The sequence below is a fragment of the Scyliorhinus canicula genome, chromosome 11 (assembly GCF_902713615.1).
Source record: "Scyliorhinus canicula chromosome 11, sScyCan1.1, whole genome shotgun sequence".
Classification (NCBI taxonomy): domain Eukaryota; kingdom Metazoa; phylum Chordata; class Chondrichthyes; order Carcharhiniformes; family Scyliorhinidae; genus Scyliorhinus; species Scyliorhinus canicula.
This window is the reverse complement of record NC_052156.1, coordinates 48,769,648-48,786,528: the sequence shown is the minus strand read 5'-3', so window position 1 is coordinate 48,786,528 and position 16,881 is coordinate 48,769,648. Positions and strand designations below refer to the sequence as shown.

At 48.8% G+C, this 16,881-nt stretch overlaps 1 protein-coding gene across 1 annotated transcript in view; it reads right to left on the bottom strand.

Annotated features, from left to right (window-relative positions):
- synpr (synaptoporin) overlaps positions 1-16,881 on the bottom strand; it is a 471,385-nt gene that overhangs the window by 409,091 nt on the left and 45,413 nt on the right. The window lies entirely within an intron of this gene.

Here is a 16,881-nt window from a genome sequence, read left to right as displayed (position 1 = left end):
CCCGGAGTGGCTGCCGAGCGTGAACGGAGTGGCTGCCAAGCAGGGAGGGAGTGGCTGCCGAGCGGGAACGGAGTGGCTGCCGAGCGGGGATGGAGTGGCTGCCGAGCGGGGACGGAGTGGCTGCCAAGCAGGGAGGGAGTGGCTGCTGAGCGGGAACGGAGTGGCTGCCGAGCGGGAACGGAGTGGCTGCCGAGTGGGGACGGAGTGGCTGCCGAGCGAGGATGGAGTGGCTGCCGAGCGGGAACGGAGCGGCTGCCGAGCGGGAACGGAGCGGCTGCCGAGCGGGAACGGAGTGGCTGCCGAGCAGGGAGGAAGTGGCTGCTGAGTGGGGTCGGAGTCGCTGCCGAGCGGGAATGGAGTGCCTGCCGAGCAGGGAGGGAGTGGCTGCTGAGCGGGGTCGGAGTGGCTGCTGAGCGGGGATGGTGTGGCTGCCAAGCAGGGTGGGAGTGGCTGCTGAGCGGCAATGGAGTGGCTGCCGAGCAGGGTGGGAGTGGCTGCTGAGCGTGAACGGAGTGGCTGCTGAGCGGGAACGGAGTGACTGCCGAGCGGAGATGGTGTGGCTGCCGAGCAGGGAGGGAGTGGCTGCTGAGCGGGGTCGGAGTGGCTGCTGAGTGGGAACGGAGTGACTGCCGAGCGGGGATGGTGTGGCTGCCGAGCAGGGAGGGAGTGGCTGCTGAGCGGGGTCGGAGTCGCTGCCGAGTGGGAATGGAGTGGGTGCCGAGCAGGGAGGGAGTGGCTGCTGAGCGGGGATGGTGTGGCTGCCAAGCAGGGTGGGAGTGGCTGCTGAGCGGCAATGGAGTGGCTGCCGAGCAGGGTGGGAGTGGCTGCTGAGCGTGAACGGAGTGGCTGCTGAGCGGGAACGGAGTGACTGCCGAGCGGAGATGGTGTGGCTGCCGAGCAGGGAGGGAGTGGCTGCTGAGCGGGGTCGGAGTGGCTGCTGAGTGGGAACGGAGTGACTGCCGAGCGGGGATGGTGTGGCTGCCGAGCAGGGAGGGAGTGGCTGCTGAGCGGGGTCGGAGTCGCTGCCGAGTGGGAATGGAGTGGGTGCCGAGCAGGGAGGGAGTGGCTGCCGAGCGGGGACTGAGTGGCTGCCGAGCGGGGACGGTGTGGCTGCTGAGTGGGGACGGAGTGGCTGCCGAGTGGGGACGGAGTGGATGCCGAGTGGGGATGGAGTGGATGCCGAGCGGGAACGGAGTGGCTGCCGAGCGGGGATAGAGTGGATCCCGAGCGGGGATGGAGTGGATGCCGAGCAGGAACGGAGTGGTTGCCGAGCTGCCGAGCGGGGATGGAGTGGCTGCCGAGCAGTGACGGAGTGGTTGCTGAGCTGCCGAGCGGGGATGGAGTGGCTGCCGAGCGGGGATGGAGTGGCTGCCGAGCAGGGACGGAGTGGCGGCCAGGCAGGGGCAGAATGGCTGTTCAGCAGGCAGCAAGAGTCTGTCAAGTGGTGCCAGAGTAGGTGCCAAGCGGGGTAAGTAGCTGCCAGGTACGGGGTAAGTGGCTGCCGAGCAGAGGAAAAATGCCTGCCAAGTGGCTGCTGAGTTGGGGAATGGAGCGACAACCAGGTGGGGAGAAGAGACTGGTTTCTGGTGCGTGTGTAGTGAGGGAAGAGAAGTTGGCTGCTGGTGAGAGGAGGGAAACTGGATGTTTGTGGGGGCTGAAGAGACTGACTGCTGGTGCAAGAGGCAGGGCGAGACTGGTTGTTGGTTGGGGAGGGAGAAACTGCTTGCCACTTGTGCACAATCAATGGACATAAAACGTAGGTGAAGTCCGAAACGAAAGGCTTTAATTAGCAAGAAGTGAGCCCGGCAGCAGACGTACAGGAAATGGCCTGGCTGCAGGGGAACACGGGTTCTTATACCCGCCTCGTAGGCGGAGTTACCTTCCTCTTAGCCAATAGGGATAAGAGGCATACGATACCTGGGCCAATGGGCAGCGAGCCCTCTGCACCAATGGCAGCTCACACTCCCAGGTACCGTAATACCCCTAGTCATACTACCACACCACTCTGTGTAAGAGTGAGTATAGGGAGCACTCCCTCCGAAGTTGGCCTCCCCATACTCCATACTCATAAACTGCTCCCCTTGTCCACCTCAATTGCCGCACCGCCTTCCCCGTGGACAGCCGATTAAAACAAGCCTGCAGCTCCCTCCTTCTATCTGTAAGTGCAGGATCTGCATCCCCTGCGTAGCACCTGTCCACCTCCAAATTCTCATTGATCAGCCTCTGCCGCTCCACCCTCTCCTCTTTATTCGCCTTAGCCTTAATCAATGTCACCTCTCCCCTCGCCACCACCTTCAGGGCCTCACATACCACCCACTGCGAGACCTCCCCCGTGCAGTTAAAACCCACGTACTCCTCAATTACCCTCCCGGTCTTTTTACAAAAACTTCGGACCCCTAGCAATCCCACGTCCAATCTCCACTCCGGCCTCTGCACTGTCCCCTTCTCCAAGACCATGTCCACCCAATGCGGCACATGATCTGAAATTGATCTCGCCGAGTACTCTGACCCCTTAACCCCAGCCAACAGCGCATTCCTTACTACAAAGAATTCTATCCTCGAATAAACCTTGTGGACCGAGGAGAAAAATGAATCCTCCCTCTCCCTCAGGTGCAGGAACCTCCAAAGGTCCACCCCTCCCAATTCCTCCATAAGCCCAGTCAATGCCTTCACTGACCGCCGCCCCCCCCCCCCCCCCCCCCCCCCCCCACCCCCCCCCCCACCCCCCACGCCACTGGGAAAGCGAGTGTGGCTGCGGCCTATCCAGCCTTGGCACCTGCACAAAGTTCCAGTCCCTAACCACTATCAGCTCGTGCAGATCCAAATCCAGAATGTCCCCACATACCTTCCTCGTGAACCCTACATCATCCCAGTTAGGGCCATACACACTTGCCAACGCCACCAACCTCCCCTCCAATACCCCTGTTACTATCACAGATACTACCTCACTGGTCCGCCACCACCTTCTCCGTCTGGAACATCCCTCTCTCACTGACCAAAACCGTCATCCCCCGCGCCCTACTGTCAAACCCCGAATGAAACACTTGGCTTGCCCAGCCCTTCCTGAGTCTCACCTGATCTTTCACCCCGAGATGAGTCTCCTGAAACACAGCCACATTGGCCTTTAAACTTTGTATGTGCGCAAACACCCTCGACCTCTTCACTGGCCCTCCCAGCCCCGTCATCCTCTTCACTGGCCCCTCCCAGCCTCCTCATGTTCCTCGTAACTAGGAGTCTCTCCCCCCCCCCCCCCCCGCCCCACTCCCCTCCTATGCACCATCATCATAACTCCGGGCCCTGCCCACTGGACCTGACCCGCCCCCTCCCATTGTTACCATCGAGCTCTTTCCCCATCCCAAAATCCACTTCCTCTCGAAAACACCTCACCCAGTATCGATCCCCTCCCCTTCCTCTTCACACCTTCTAGGCCCATTGAAACCTGCTCACCTGGCTCCAATGATCGCCATCCCTCCACCCACCACATCTCCGTTCATTAGCCGACTTAGGCTTGCTAGTGCGGGGGGGCCTGCCCAGCCCCACTCCATTCCCCTCCCCCTGCCCAGTCCCAGGAAAACAACAAGAAAATACATACCCCTCACAAATAAACATACCCAGTGTAAACATACAGAGCCCACAAAAACCATTGCTATAAAAAACAAAGACAGAAACCGCACCCCCCACTCTTATCTTATCTGAAACAACAACGCTACCCTGTTTAACCCATTTTAACAGCATGAAATAAAAAAGAGGACTATATACACTCTTCCAACTCCCCTCCCCTCAGTCCAAGACCAGTTCTCAGTCCCATTCCTCACTTCTGCCCCAATCCTTCCGCCTTCACAAATGCCTCCGCCGCCTCCACTGCCTCGAAATAAAGGTCTTTGGAGTTGCAGGTCACCCTCAACTTCGCTAGGTACACTAAGCAGAACCACACCCCACTGTTATACAGTGCTGTCTTCACTCAGCTGAAGGCCGCCCGCCTCCTCGCCAACTCCACAGTTAATTCCTGGTAAATATGCACACCAGCTCCAGCCTGCTGCACCTCCCACTTCTGCTTCGCCCAACTCAGGACCTTCACCTTCGCGTGGTACCTAAGGAAGCAAATAATCACTGCTCTTGGCAGCTCATTCGCCTCTGTTTAGGCCTCATCGACAAATGAGCCCGGTCCAGTTCATACCAGGAGGGACCCTGTCCCTCCCCCACCAACTCCGCCAACATCTTGGCAAAGTACTCAGTCAGCCTCGGGTCCTCTACCCCTTCGGATACTCAGTCAGCCTCGGGCCCTCTACCGCTTCGGGCAGGCCCACGATCCTGACATTTTGCAGCCTCGATCTATTTTCCACATCCTCCACCTTAGCTGTCAACCTTGTTGGCCTCGACCACCCTCTGCAGCTCCTCACCCATCAGGGTGAGCTAATCACTGTGCTCCGACATGGCTTCCTCCGCTCCTTCATTTTCTCACCCTGCTCCCGCACATCGGCCGACACCTTCGACATAGCCTCCTTTACTAGGGCAATTGCCTCCTCCACCAACACCTTCAACGCCACCATAATCTCCTTCCGCATTACCTCCATGCGCTTTGCGAACTGCTTCTCCAGTTCCAAAGCCATCACCAAAGCCATCACCTTGGTCATCTTTTGTGCTGTAAGCAGTGCAGTCACACTCAGCGACCCAGCCTCCACCATCTTGCCAGCTACCAGGCTGGTCCTTCCACTCTTGCCCTAGGATCGGGCACTAAACTCTAAAACATCAAGCCTCAAGCAGGATCCACCCAAAGTGCGACTTCCTCCTCCATGCTTTCACTGAAAGTCTACAATATTTTGTTTATTAACAATAATAATAATCTTTCTTAGTGTCACAAGTAGGCTTACATTAACACTGCACTGAATTTACTGTGAAAATCCCCTCGTCGCCACACTCCGGCACCTATTCGGGTACACTGAGGGAGAATTCGGAATGTCCAATTCACCGAACAAGCACATCTTTCGGGACTTATGGAAGGAAAGCCAAGCACCCGGAGCAGAACGAGGAGAACGTGTAGACTCCGCACAGGCAGTGACCCAAGCTGGGAATTGAACCTGGGTCCCTGGCGCTGTGAAGCAACAGTGCCAACCACTGTGCTACCGTGCCACTGTAACTTTCCACATAGCACACTAACTATTAAACAACAAGGAAATATCACCGTTCCATATTGGTAACAATACAAAGCTGTAGCAGCTCATTTTCACAAAAAAAATCCTCACCCGACAGGTTCCTCAACAGAAATGGAAGCTGTGCCTGCGAATGCGTTATCATCTCGAGAACATTGTCGTAGAAATTATCTGCCCATCAATGTGTTACTTGTTTCACTTATTAGTACCATTCTCCTTCCAGAGCAACAGCTGTGCAGGCCCTCCACCCACCCCAGGGTGACCCTCGACCTGAAAAGCTTCAGCCCCCCGACCAAGCCCAACTCACTGAGGGGTCCGTCTCAACTCCAGTGCCCTTAAGCTGCATGCCGGAAAATGAAAATGGCTACTCACCTCCTCAGTTCCCCTTAACAGCCATTGTACCAGTGTCACATTTTTACAAAGGAGTATTAAACGATGCTCAAACATTTCAGAAAGAAAGGTGGGCTTGGAGCTGGAGTAGGAATGGCTTCTTTACTTTGCTGTGGACCAAAGCTGGCATTCTCCTCAGTATCTGAGGAGTGATCATGCTGGTCCTCCTGGGAATCTGCTTGAACATCCACTCGGCTGTCCGGGTTGAAGATGTCCCGTTCACTGGAGAGACTTTGAAGATCCAAGCCCCCCCACAAAGAATCTACCGACTGTACGAGTAAGTCAGCTAAACTATACCAGCGTGGTTTCTCACTGGGAAGCTGGTGAATTCCCGGGAGGCCATTGCATTCGATTTCAATCTTGCTAATGAGATGAAAATAAATGAAAATGAGGGTTAATGATATGCTCGCTATATTTGGGCTATCGGGAGTGGGCCGGTTAAATGGCAAACCAATTCACACCCGGCGCAAATCTTGATTTTGCCCTTTCCTGCTATTTAACCGACACTCCCAGATCCTGGCCAGACGCAACGCTGTGGTTAAATCAGTGTTCTTCAAACTTTTTTTCCGGGGACCCATTTTTACCAACCGGCCAACTTTTGGGACACAACCCGGCCGACCTTCGCGACCCACGCCAGCCGACCTCCGCGACCCACGCCGGCCGACCTGCGCGACCCACCATTTTCTCTTACCTTGTTTGCTGCTGACAAAAATGGAGGAAATAGTTTTGATCCCTTTGGCCCTCGTACACGCACCTCCAATGGAACCAGTTGGATGAAGGTGAAGCCTTCCGGTGTCGGAAAGTATGGAGACTCCATCTGTCCAAAGTTCTGCAATTTTTCCTGTAAAATTTTATCAAATAAACCCCTCCCCCTGAACTTGTAAAAAAATAAAATGAATAAAATAAATGAAAAAAAAATTAAATGAATACAATAAATGAATAAAATGAATAAAACCCCCCGAACTTGTAAAACAAAAAGCTGCGACCGTTTAAAAAAAAGTGGCCGCAGTGCGCATGCATGCCCGATCAACGGCGCGCATGCGCATAGTTTTGTGCATGCGTGCCGATGATCTGGCAAGCATTCGCAGTGCGGCCGCATTTTGTTTTACATGTTCGTGGCCATGATCGGGAGCGCCGCAACGGACGGCTCCGCGGCCTTCCTGATACCCGCCTGCGACCCATCCGCGGGTCACGCCCCTGAGTTTGACAATGCCTGGGTTAAATCAAGTCCTGTGTGTGAGCGGGAGAGTATGTGTGAGCGGGATAGTGTGTATGTCTGAGTGTGCGTGAGCGAGAGGGTGTGCGTGTCTGTGTGAGATCGAGAGAGTATATGTGGATTCTAGAAAGGGGATTAATCAACCTTTGTAAACCAAGGAAGTTAAGTATAGTATTAAATGAATGAAATAACATACAATGTAGCAAAGATTAGTGGTAAGCCAGAGGATTGAGAAAGATTTATAAACCAATAAAAGATGACCAAAAACAATAAAAAAAGAGAAGATAAACTATGAGACTGAACTAGCAAGTATAAAAAAATAGACAGAAATAGCCTCTTTAAATGTATTAAAAGAAAGAGAGAGGCCAAAGTCAACATATGCCTCTGAGGGAATGAGACTGGGGAAGTAATAATGGGGAACCAGGAAAAGGCAGAAGAGTTAAATAAATACTTTGCATCAGCCTTCACAGTGGAAGACACTCCAAAAATGCAAAATAATCAATGGGCAAAAGGAAGGGAAGAAATAAATATAATAACTATCACTAGAGAAAAAGTACTAGAAAAACTAATGAGAGTTAAAGGCTGATAGGTCCATTGGGCCAGATGGGTTGCAGCCTAGAATATGAAAGGAAGTAGCTACAGAGATAGTGAATGGACCGGTAATAATCTTTCAAGAATAAAGTCCCAGAGGATTGCAAAACTGGGAAAGTAATACCTTTAATGAAAAACGGAGGGAGCCAAAAAACAGCTTAACATCTGTCATTGGGAAAACGTTGGAATCCATTATAAAGGGTATATTGGAAGAGTCTTTAGGAATACATAATATAATCAGGCAAAGTCAACATGGCTTCATGAAGAGGAAATCATGCCTGATAAATCTATTAGAATTCTGTGAGGTGGTAATGAGCAAGATAGATAAAGACAAACCAGTAGATGTAATGTACTTGGATTTCCAAAAAGCGCTTGATAAGGTAAGAGCCCAGGATGCTGCGAGCAGTATATTAGCATGGAAACAGAAGGCAGAGAGTAGGGATAATAGGTGCATTTTCATGATGGCAACCTGTAACTAGTGGAGTGCCACTGGGATCAGTGCTGGGGGTCACCATTATTTACAATGTATAATAATGACTTGGACGCGGGTAGTGAATGTACAATTGACAAGTTTGTGGATGACACTAAAATAGGTGGGAAGTCAAGCGGTGAGGATGGCACATAGAATCTACAGAGGGATACAAGTTAAGAGAACGGGCAAAAATTTAACAGATGGAATATAATGTCGGAAAATATGACTTTATGCAGGTTAGCAGGAAGAATAAAGGAGCTGAATGTTATTTAAAAGGAGAAAGACTGCAGAAAGCTGTGTCACATAGAGATTTGGGTGTCCTCGTGCATAAATCACAATAACCTAGCACGCAAGTTCAGCAGGTAATAGGGAAGGCAAATGGAATGTTGGACTTCATTTCAAAGGATATCAGTATAAAAATAGGTAAGTCTTGCCAAAACTATACGAGACACTAGTTGGACGCTACCTGGAATACTGTAAACAGTTTTGTTCCCCTTATCTAAGGAAAGATATACTGGCATTGGAGGCAGTCTAGAGAAGATTCACTAGGTTAATCCAGGGTACGGAGGGATTTTCTAATAAGGAGAGGTTGAGTGGGTTGGGCTTGTACTCGTTTGAGTTTAGAAGAATGAGAGACGATATTAAATGAGACATATAGGATTCTTACGGGGCTTGATAGATGCTGAGAGGTTGTTTCCCCTTGTGGGAAGGCCCAGGACCAAAGGGCATATTGAAATTTATGTTTAATGTTGCACCAAACCTTGGATTGGATTCTCCATTTTTTGGACTATATCCCCACGCTGTCGTTAAAACTGTGGACTTTCAAGCCTGAAAAACTGGCGTGAAAGGGCCACATATTCCTAGCCCTGCAGAGGGCAAGCAGGGACCCAGTGTACATCTAGCAGATTTTGCTACAGATACGGGCCTCAGCACTTCCAGGTCGGAGGCCACGGATGCGCAAAGTGGCGGCCTCCAGCGGCCGCACCGTGGTCCATGGCGGACTCAGACTGTGGAGTTGGACACTAAAAATAGATCCACCCGATCGGCCGCCTGACCGCCCCAACATTGCCCGGCCGCATACAAGGTCCCCCTGCCCTCTGCAACCGACACGCTAGTTTCCCGACCATGAGTGATCCATGCCATCGGGACTTCGCCGGTCGGGGGCGGAAGGGGCCTCCAGCAATAGCCGCAGGTAGGTGCGATGTGGCTCAGAGTACTCTCCATAAACACTGCTTTTCGGGGCCTGCAGAATCAGGGAACTGGCGCCAGTCCCAATTCCGTGCTGGAAAATTGATTGTCCGCCCTGGATTCGGCCGCGATTTCGGCGTAGGGGTACGGAGAATCCAGCCCCTTATCTTTTCAAAATGCGCTCATCAGCCACTTGGGTGAGAATTTTTTAAAAATGTGGCCACTTGGAGGTTGGATGAGGGCTGCCCTAGGTTTTCCCATTCACGTGAAGTTGACAGTTCAAGAAGTACACTTTTTATTAGGAATTAATGTGTGGCCTAAAACCTACAATGGGTATAATTTTTAAAACAAATTGTGAACTCATCACATTTTTTTAGTTTCATATGAGACTACTATTGTACCTTTGCCCTAAAAGAGATAAAATCACAGCCTTGACACGGTTTTCCAATAAGAACTCCTCAGATGATATTTTTACTATTGATCTACAAGAGCATGAAATTTATCAGGAGATTTTCCAAGGTCCTGCCTGAATTGAACAGGATCACAGCAACTTTGATTAATATTGGCGCCCAGAGGGCAGCACAGTGGCGCAGTGGGTTAGCCCTGCTGCTTCATGGCACCGAGGTCCCAGGTTTGATCCTGGCCCTGGGTCACTGTCCAAGTGGAGTTTGCACATTCTCCCCGTGTTTCCGTGGGTTTCGTCCCCCAAAGATGTGAAGGGTAGGTAGATTGGCCACGCTAAATTGCCCCTTAATTGGAAAAAATGAATTGGATATTCTAAATTTATAAATAAATATTGGCGCCGAGACAATTATTAAATCCTCATCCTCCCTCCATAAACATGCATCTCCCTATCTGGGTATCTTTCTCCAAACCTCGTTCTACCCAACTGAGAGATCTGCAATCCGGCACAGTAGCACTGTTGCCTCACAGCTCCAGGATCCCGGGTTCAATTCCGGCCTCGGATGACTGTGTGGAATTTGCACATTTTCCCGTGTCTGCGTGGTTTCCTCCGGGTGCTCCGGTTTCCTCCCACAGTCCAAAGATGTGCAGGTTAGGTTGATTGGCCATGCTAAATTGCCCTTAGTGACCAAAGGTTAGGTTGGGTTACAGGGATAGGGTGGAGGCATGGGCTTAAGTAGGGTGCTCTTTCCGAGAGCAGGTGCAGACTCAATGGGTCGAATGGCCTCCTCTACACTGTAATTCTATGATTCTATGATCCTCCCACTCCCATTTCTTGTTTATTCTCCCCTTTCCTTATGCATATCATTTGTGGCCATGCTTGCAATCAACTAGACCTTATTCTCCTCCCTACAATCCGGCCTCCAAACTACCTTGTTTAGTCATATTCCAATAATTCTACCTTTGTTAATTTAAACATCAAGGCCGGAATTCTCCACCGTTGGGACTCTCTGTTCCAGCTGTCAGCACACCCCTGCCCATGGATTTGCCGGTCATGTGGGGCTACAATGGGAAATTCCATGGACAAGCGACGGCACAGAATCCCACCGCCAGCGAACAGCCAAGAAGCACACTTCTGGGGGACCGGAGATTTCAGCCTCAGGTTTTACTCATATTTTTCATATTTTTGCTAAAATTAAAGACAAAAATGTTATTATTCTGTGAGAAGATTATTTTGTATAATCTCGGTGCGAACTGGAAGATATTTAAGCAGAAGTTTCAACTGTACCTCGAAGCCACCGACCTTGAAGCCGCCTCAGATGCCAGAAAGATTGCTCTCTTTCGCTCCACGGCCAGGGACCACGCCATCCACATTTTTAACTCCCTCACATTTGCTGAAGGTGAGGACAAGTCCAAGTTCAAAACAGTTCTGCTCAAATTCGACAGCCACTGTGACATCGAAGTCAATGAAAGTTTTGAACGCTACGTCTTTCAACAGCGTCTGCAGGGTAAGTATGAACCTTTTCAATCTTTCCTCACCCATCTTCGCATCCTCGCACAATCCTGCAATTACGGCTCCACCACCGACTCAATGATCCACGGCCAGATCATTTTCAGAGTGCACTCGGATCCCCTATGCCAGCAGCTCCTTAAAGTGAAACAGCTCACCCTCGCTATAGCCATCAAAATCTGCGTTCTGCATGAGCACGCCACTAACTGATACTCGCACATTCAAGCGGCAGAGACAGCGCGGCAAGGCCCCCACGATGCGGAGCGGGTGCAGGCCGTAAAACAGCTCCAGGGCCTGAGCCTGGATGAGGGCAGCCATTTTGCACACTTTTCCCGGGCTCCCGCGCATGCGCGCAACGACCGAGGGGACGGCGAGGCCGAAGACCGAAGTGCGCAGGCGCGCACAACAGACGACCGCACCGTGCATGCGTGGTGGTGCACTGAGCGTTCTGACTTCACAACATGCAACAACTGTGGCTCCTCCCACTTGAAGCGGCAATGTCCAGCGAAATCTCGACGCTGTCTCCAGTGTGGCAAGCTTGGCCACTACACAGCACTGTGCAGGTCTGCTCAAACACCTACCTCCCGTCGCTCCCAGCAGCAGCGCAAGGACGTCCGAACCGTACAACAACCAGTCACACATTCTGACTCCGACATGGTTCCAGATCCTGACACCGAGGATCTCAAATCCCCATTCCAGGTGGGCATCATCACCAAGCATACGATGCTTCAAAAAAAAAAAAGTCCAAGCCCTTCCCAGTGATGAGCATTGATCCAGACGTTGAGTGGTGTGCCACCCTTATGGTCAGCCAGAATTTGTCGCCCACCACAGAGACTGAATTTATGAACTGACTGAATTCATGAACTGATTGTTTCGTTACCCTGGTTCTTTGTTTGCTCGTTTGTACATACTGTTATTTATATCCCATGTTTTGTTACATACACTCTATCTGCAATAGACACCTTCCCATGTAAATATGTTAGGATTTTTGTATAGAGCCAGGATCATGGTCATGTAAATATGCTCACATGCTCTCTATATAGTCAGGCACATTCACATACGACACTATTTATTGCCACGTACACATATTTTTTTCAAAAAAGGGGAGATGTCATAATATACACACAAGTATATGATGGTGCATAGACAGACACTGATTCACACACTGAATGACCAATCAACACACAGAACACAGCAGCTAATCACCAGACAGGACACGGCCTCTATAAAGCCAGAGGGCACTAGTTTTCCCGCTCTCTTGGGATGCAGCCTCTGAGACAGCCAGAGCCTGTGATCAGCAACACGAACATCTACCATGTGCTAGCAGTATAGTCTGGTCAGGTTAGCCTCAGGTCTCCAGTCAACTTAACATAGTGTCAACCCACAGTGCAAGTATGTTTAACAGCTCATAGTTAAATAAAATAGAGTTGTACTTCTGCAAGTGTTGGCAGCCTGTCTCTTTCACTGCTATGGTAAACGCAGTCCTCACAGACCCAGCATACCCAACACATCAAGACCCGCGCAGACACAGAGAGAATGTGCAAACTGCAGAAGGACAGTGACCCGGGGCCGGAATCAAACCCAGGTCCTCAACACCGTAAGGCAGCAGTGCCACTATGCCACCGTGCCACGTCCTTTCTTTTACATTTGCTTCACTAATTAACTCTAATGGACAAATTGCTTAAATCATAAAGCTGACTTGCTTTATACGCAAAGCATCTTTTTGCAAATATTAGGAGAAGGTAAGTATAACCTACCCTTTTCAAGCTGTACTGATTTGAGCTGCGTAATCGATAACTGATTACATTACATTTAAAAGAAAATGAGTAATTTATAATATTATTAGAATTTTATGACATGACTAAAGATCATGACTAAGCACATACTGTCTGAGTAATAACACAGGAATTGGTCTATGGTATGTCAGCATCACTTGACAGTGCAATCAGCTATGACATATATTAAAATATATGAAATACATCTTGAGCCTCTCTTCCACATGATTCTGCTCTTTGACATCACATCTAGCTCTTCTCTTTCACAATTTCTCTTTTGTGGCCTCTCCTACATATCAGTATCCTTCACATTTTGTCTTTGCTCGGTGTTCTCCTTCACATAGTTCCTCACCAAGTCTCCTCCTGTCTTCATTGTAATGCTATTCACGACAACCTGCCCTCTGTTAGCCTCCAGCTTGCTATCCTCATTGTTATGTTTTCTGCAGCTCACATCATTTGGCAGTCACATTGTCACTGAGGCTTCAGCCTTGCAATTACATCTCAGCTTCAATAAAGTCTCAGAAACATAAATGCCAATTTTTCTGCCACCGTAATCCCGTGCCTTCCCAGTGGAGCAATGCACCCAAAGTGTGCTATTCTTTCTGATCCTTACTGGGATGTCCTGCACTTCAAAGGCAGATGCACTCCTAGCAAAGCCTAGCACCAGTGCCACGGTTAGGAAAAAGAAACACCTACAAATCTCTCAGATGGCACCTGTTTAGGGGTAATGATAAGGACCATCTGCAGATTAGATTTGATTTCAGGGGTGGTCTTTCACCCCTAACTACAGGTGGGTTTAGGTAGTGAGGGATTTAACACTTCTTACAATTCACACCCAAATCCAACCCACTTGCTTCCGGTTTTAACAGCGCTGGGGCAAGTGGGGGACTGGGTCGGGGAGGTAAATGACCAATTTGCTAAGGGGACAGGTTGACCATTGAAAGCTTACTATTTCTAACTCCTGTCAGCTCGTTTCTCTGACCTTGGGAAACGTGGCTCATAAAAGTAAACACAAAGAGATGGATCATATGTGCATTTACAGCATTTCTTATGGGCCAAGAGGAGGAGTGTTTTTTCCCAGCCCCAACAAGCTTGCCTGCAAAGTCCTCGCCAATCTGTCCACCATCTCTGCAATCCCGGACCCCGTGAATGCTCCCTGATCATGCCACAATCTGTCCAAACTCTGCGTTGATGACCTATAAACTCTCTTATGAATTATTAATCAGCCTAGTTCTCAGGCAGTAAATGAAAACACTGCAGAACATTCAGAAAAACTTGTTCTGGATTTCCCTTCCATGATAAGCACATCCACTCTGAGAACATGCTTGGTAGATATCAAGACCCGAGAGTTTCAAGAATGGGGGTAGGAATTATTAAATGAAGGGGACTATCTTGATACATTCGAGCTGAGCAGGATCCCCTCGCACCCTTTGGATAGTTAAAATTCAGGACAGGTCACAGCACCACCATTACGGGGCAAATTTAAGCTGGAGCATCCAACAAGCTTAAGGCCGTCAGAGGTTGAAACAGCAGGCCAGGAACGCCTCTCTTACCTCATTCAACAGTTCTATAAAGTCAATGTCTAGTGTAGGCATAGCCACCCTCTCCTACCCACCATGCTAAAACCCTTTCTATTCCTCAGACCACAGGAAAGCCCCAGAAATGCAGGTTCAGCAAGAAAGGGCAAAGTCACAGGGGTGCAGTCCTTCATCCCTTTTTCCTTGACTTTTAAACCAGGGAAATTATCATTTCCATGAACAAGAATCATAAAAATCTGTCCTATTGAGAGCAGCCGATGCAAATAATCATAGCATTGCAGAATCCTTTAACTGAGACTAGCTCATGCAATACTTTTGCAATTTCAATGCTACCAACAATCCATAAAGCAAAACAAGTAAAACTAATTATCTTTGAAACATTATCTTGCACAAAGCAACATTAAAAAAAAATACAAATTGGATTAAATAAGATGTACAATGGTTTATGAGTTAGATTTTACAAAGTAATTAACCTCCATCATGTAAATATTAATTTGAATGAAAAAAAACAACTGAAGCAAGGGTTACCACTAAGATTGAAAGTAGGCTGTACTGCTTAAAGCATAAAGCTGAGGAAATTACTGAATAGTTGAGATCATCCAATCCACCAAGAGGCAAAACCTTACCTTGGAATCTGAGAACAGAAGTCATCATTTGTTTCATTATACCCTGAAATTAAGCTGATATTAAAAATAAGAAACCTTTTCACTCTGTAATTTCCAGCAGCTGCTTGGACATCGTCTATTATTTTAAAGCAATCACAACTGCAAATTATTAGTGTGAAAATTACCTACTGTAGCTATCTATTAAATTGTAATTGTACAACAGCTGCTTAGACATTAGGTATTACTTTAAGCACCACATTGCATACAATCACAGCTTAGAGTTGTCAATCAGAAAACTAACATCTTTTTCTGGTTTGTTAGTAGGTAGCAGTAAAATTGGAGGATAGAAAATCTGGTTGGGGGACAAAGGTGCAGTGTAATCCGAGGTGGAACCCAAATGTGGGTAAAAGGATCAGGCTTGAGTTTAAAAGTACGTCTTTTTCATTTGTTGTGGAAAGCTTAATTTTAACTGCAGGGTCTTAACTGAAAGAGCAATGTGGGCAAAAGTATCTCTTTCAATGATGAAGCATCAGTAGTCTTTCTGCAGCAATGGAGGTGAAGCAGCCAGTGTCATTTTACGCATTCAACAAAATAAGTTTTCAGACATCTGCAGAAATGGCAAGTATGTTCACATTCATTTGCGCATTTGCTGTTTCTTAGCTCCGTGGAAAGTGTGGCACACATGATTTGTTGTTCACTTTCCCCCTCAGGGCAATCTGTTCCCCTTTCCACGGTACTTTTGCATCTAATACAAGATGCAGGATAATTCTGTAGTTGGATGCTTTTACATCTGTCAGTTAACATTTGTAAATCTCTTCATGCACAGTACTGCCATGATAAAGATCACACTATTTTCTTAGCAAAGTGAATAGTGAATCAATAGTGAAAAACAAAGAATTTGCTTTATTTTGTGCTTTCAGATGCTCACCACATTCCAAAGCACTTCACAGGACAATTAATTTCTTTTGACAGCTTTGTAGGCAAACATAGCAAATTTGCACAGCGCACAACCAAGCCCCGGGATCTATCTGGCTCACTATGCCTCGTGAGATCTAACTCATTCTCGCAAGATGTTGCAATGTAAATTCCGCCCATATCCCTTTTTGGCAAATCTGCATCTTAGAGCGAGGCAGTTAGTCTCACTTTAATATGCAGTTTCCCGAGGCACCCAATCCGTTGGCACCTATCTCCTTCACCACAGAGACCTCGGGCGAGTTCAGTACTTGTCTCCACAAACAGGGACCAGACAGAATGGCACTCCTGTGTGTCCCCCAGTGGATCAGAGGCCCCCATCTGTGCAGTGAGACACTTTGGCACTACTGGTGCCACCTGGGCACTGCCAGCCTGGCACTGCCAGGTTTGTAGTGCCACGCTGGCATTTTTCACGTGGCAGCAATTGGGATGGGGTGCCCTGTGCAGTTGTTGGGATAATTTTTAAATTATGTCCTGATCTCTTGCTGCACTGAAGAGTTCTGGCAAGCAGAGCTCTTCTCAGCCTCGTTTTCTGCACTATGTGAGGACTTGGCCGCGCATTCCTCACCGAGGCCCCCGAACTAACTGGGAACCACGCGGCTAAATGCGCTCGCTATGGGACTTTATTTCCATTTGGTTAAATCGTGCCCATAAGGTAAATGGCTGGTTAATGTGTTTTGTTTCCATAAGTTGGGATAAATGTTATCCAGGGCACTAGGCAAATGAATTATGGCATACATTTTTTTATATCGATAGGATAGAAATATCTTCATTGCTTTTATTATCCAAAGATGGCACTTTCAACAATGCAGCCCACATTCAGTACTATGCTCTAGTATCAGCCTAGATTTATGTGCTCAAGTTCTGGCTTGGAATTTCAACCTTTGATTTTCTGACTCAGGTGTGTGGGCTAAATGTGCCGTCTGAGGTGTGGGAATAAGTTCATTTCATATTTTTAATTTGGTTCTGCTTGCAAGGCTGCAAATTTCCAGTGGGAGAGGATTTTGATAAGTGGAAGCGAAGACACCTTTGAGGCTTTGGGTACTGCCTCCTCCTCCTCAGGGAGAATGCC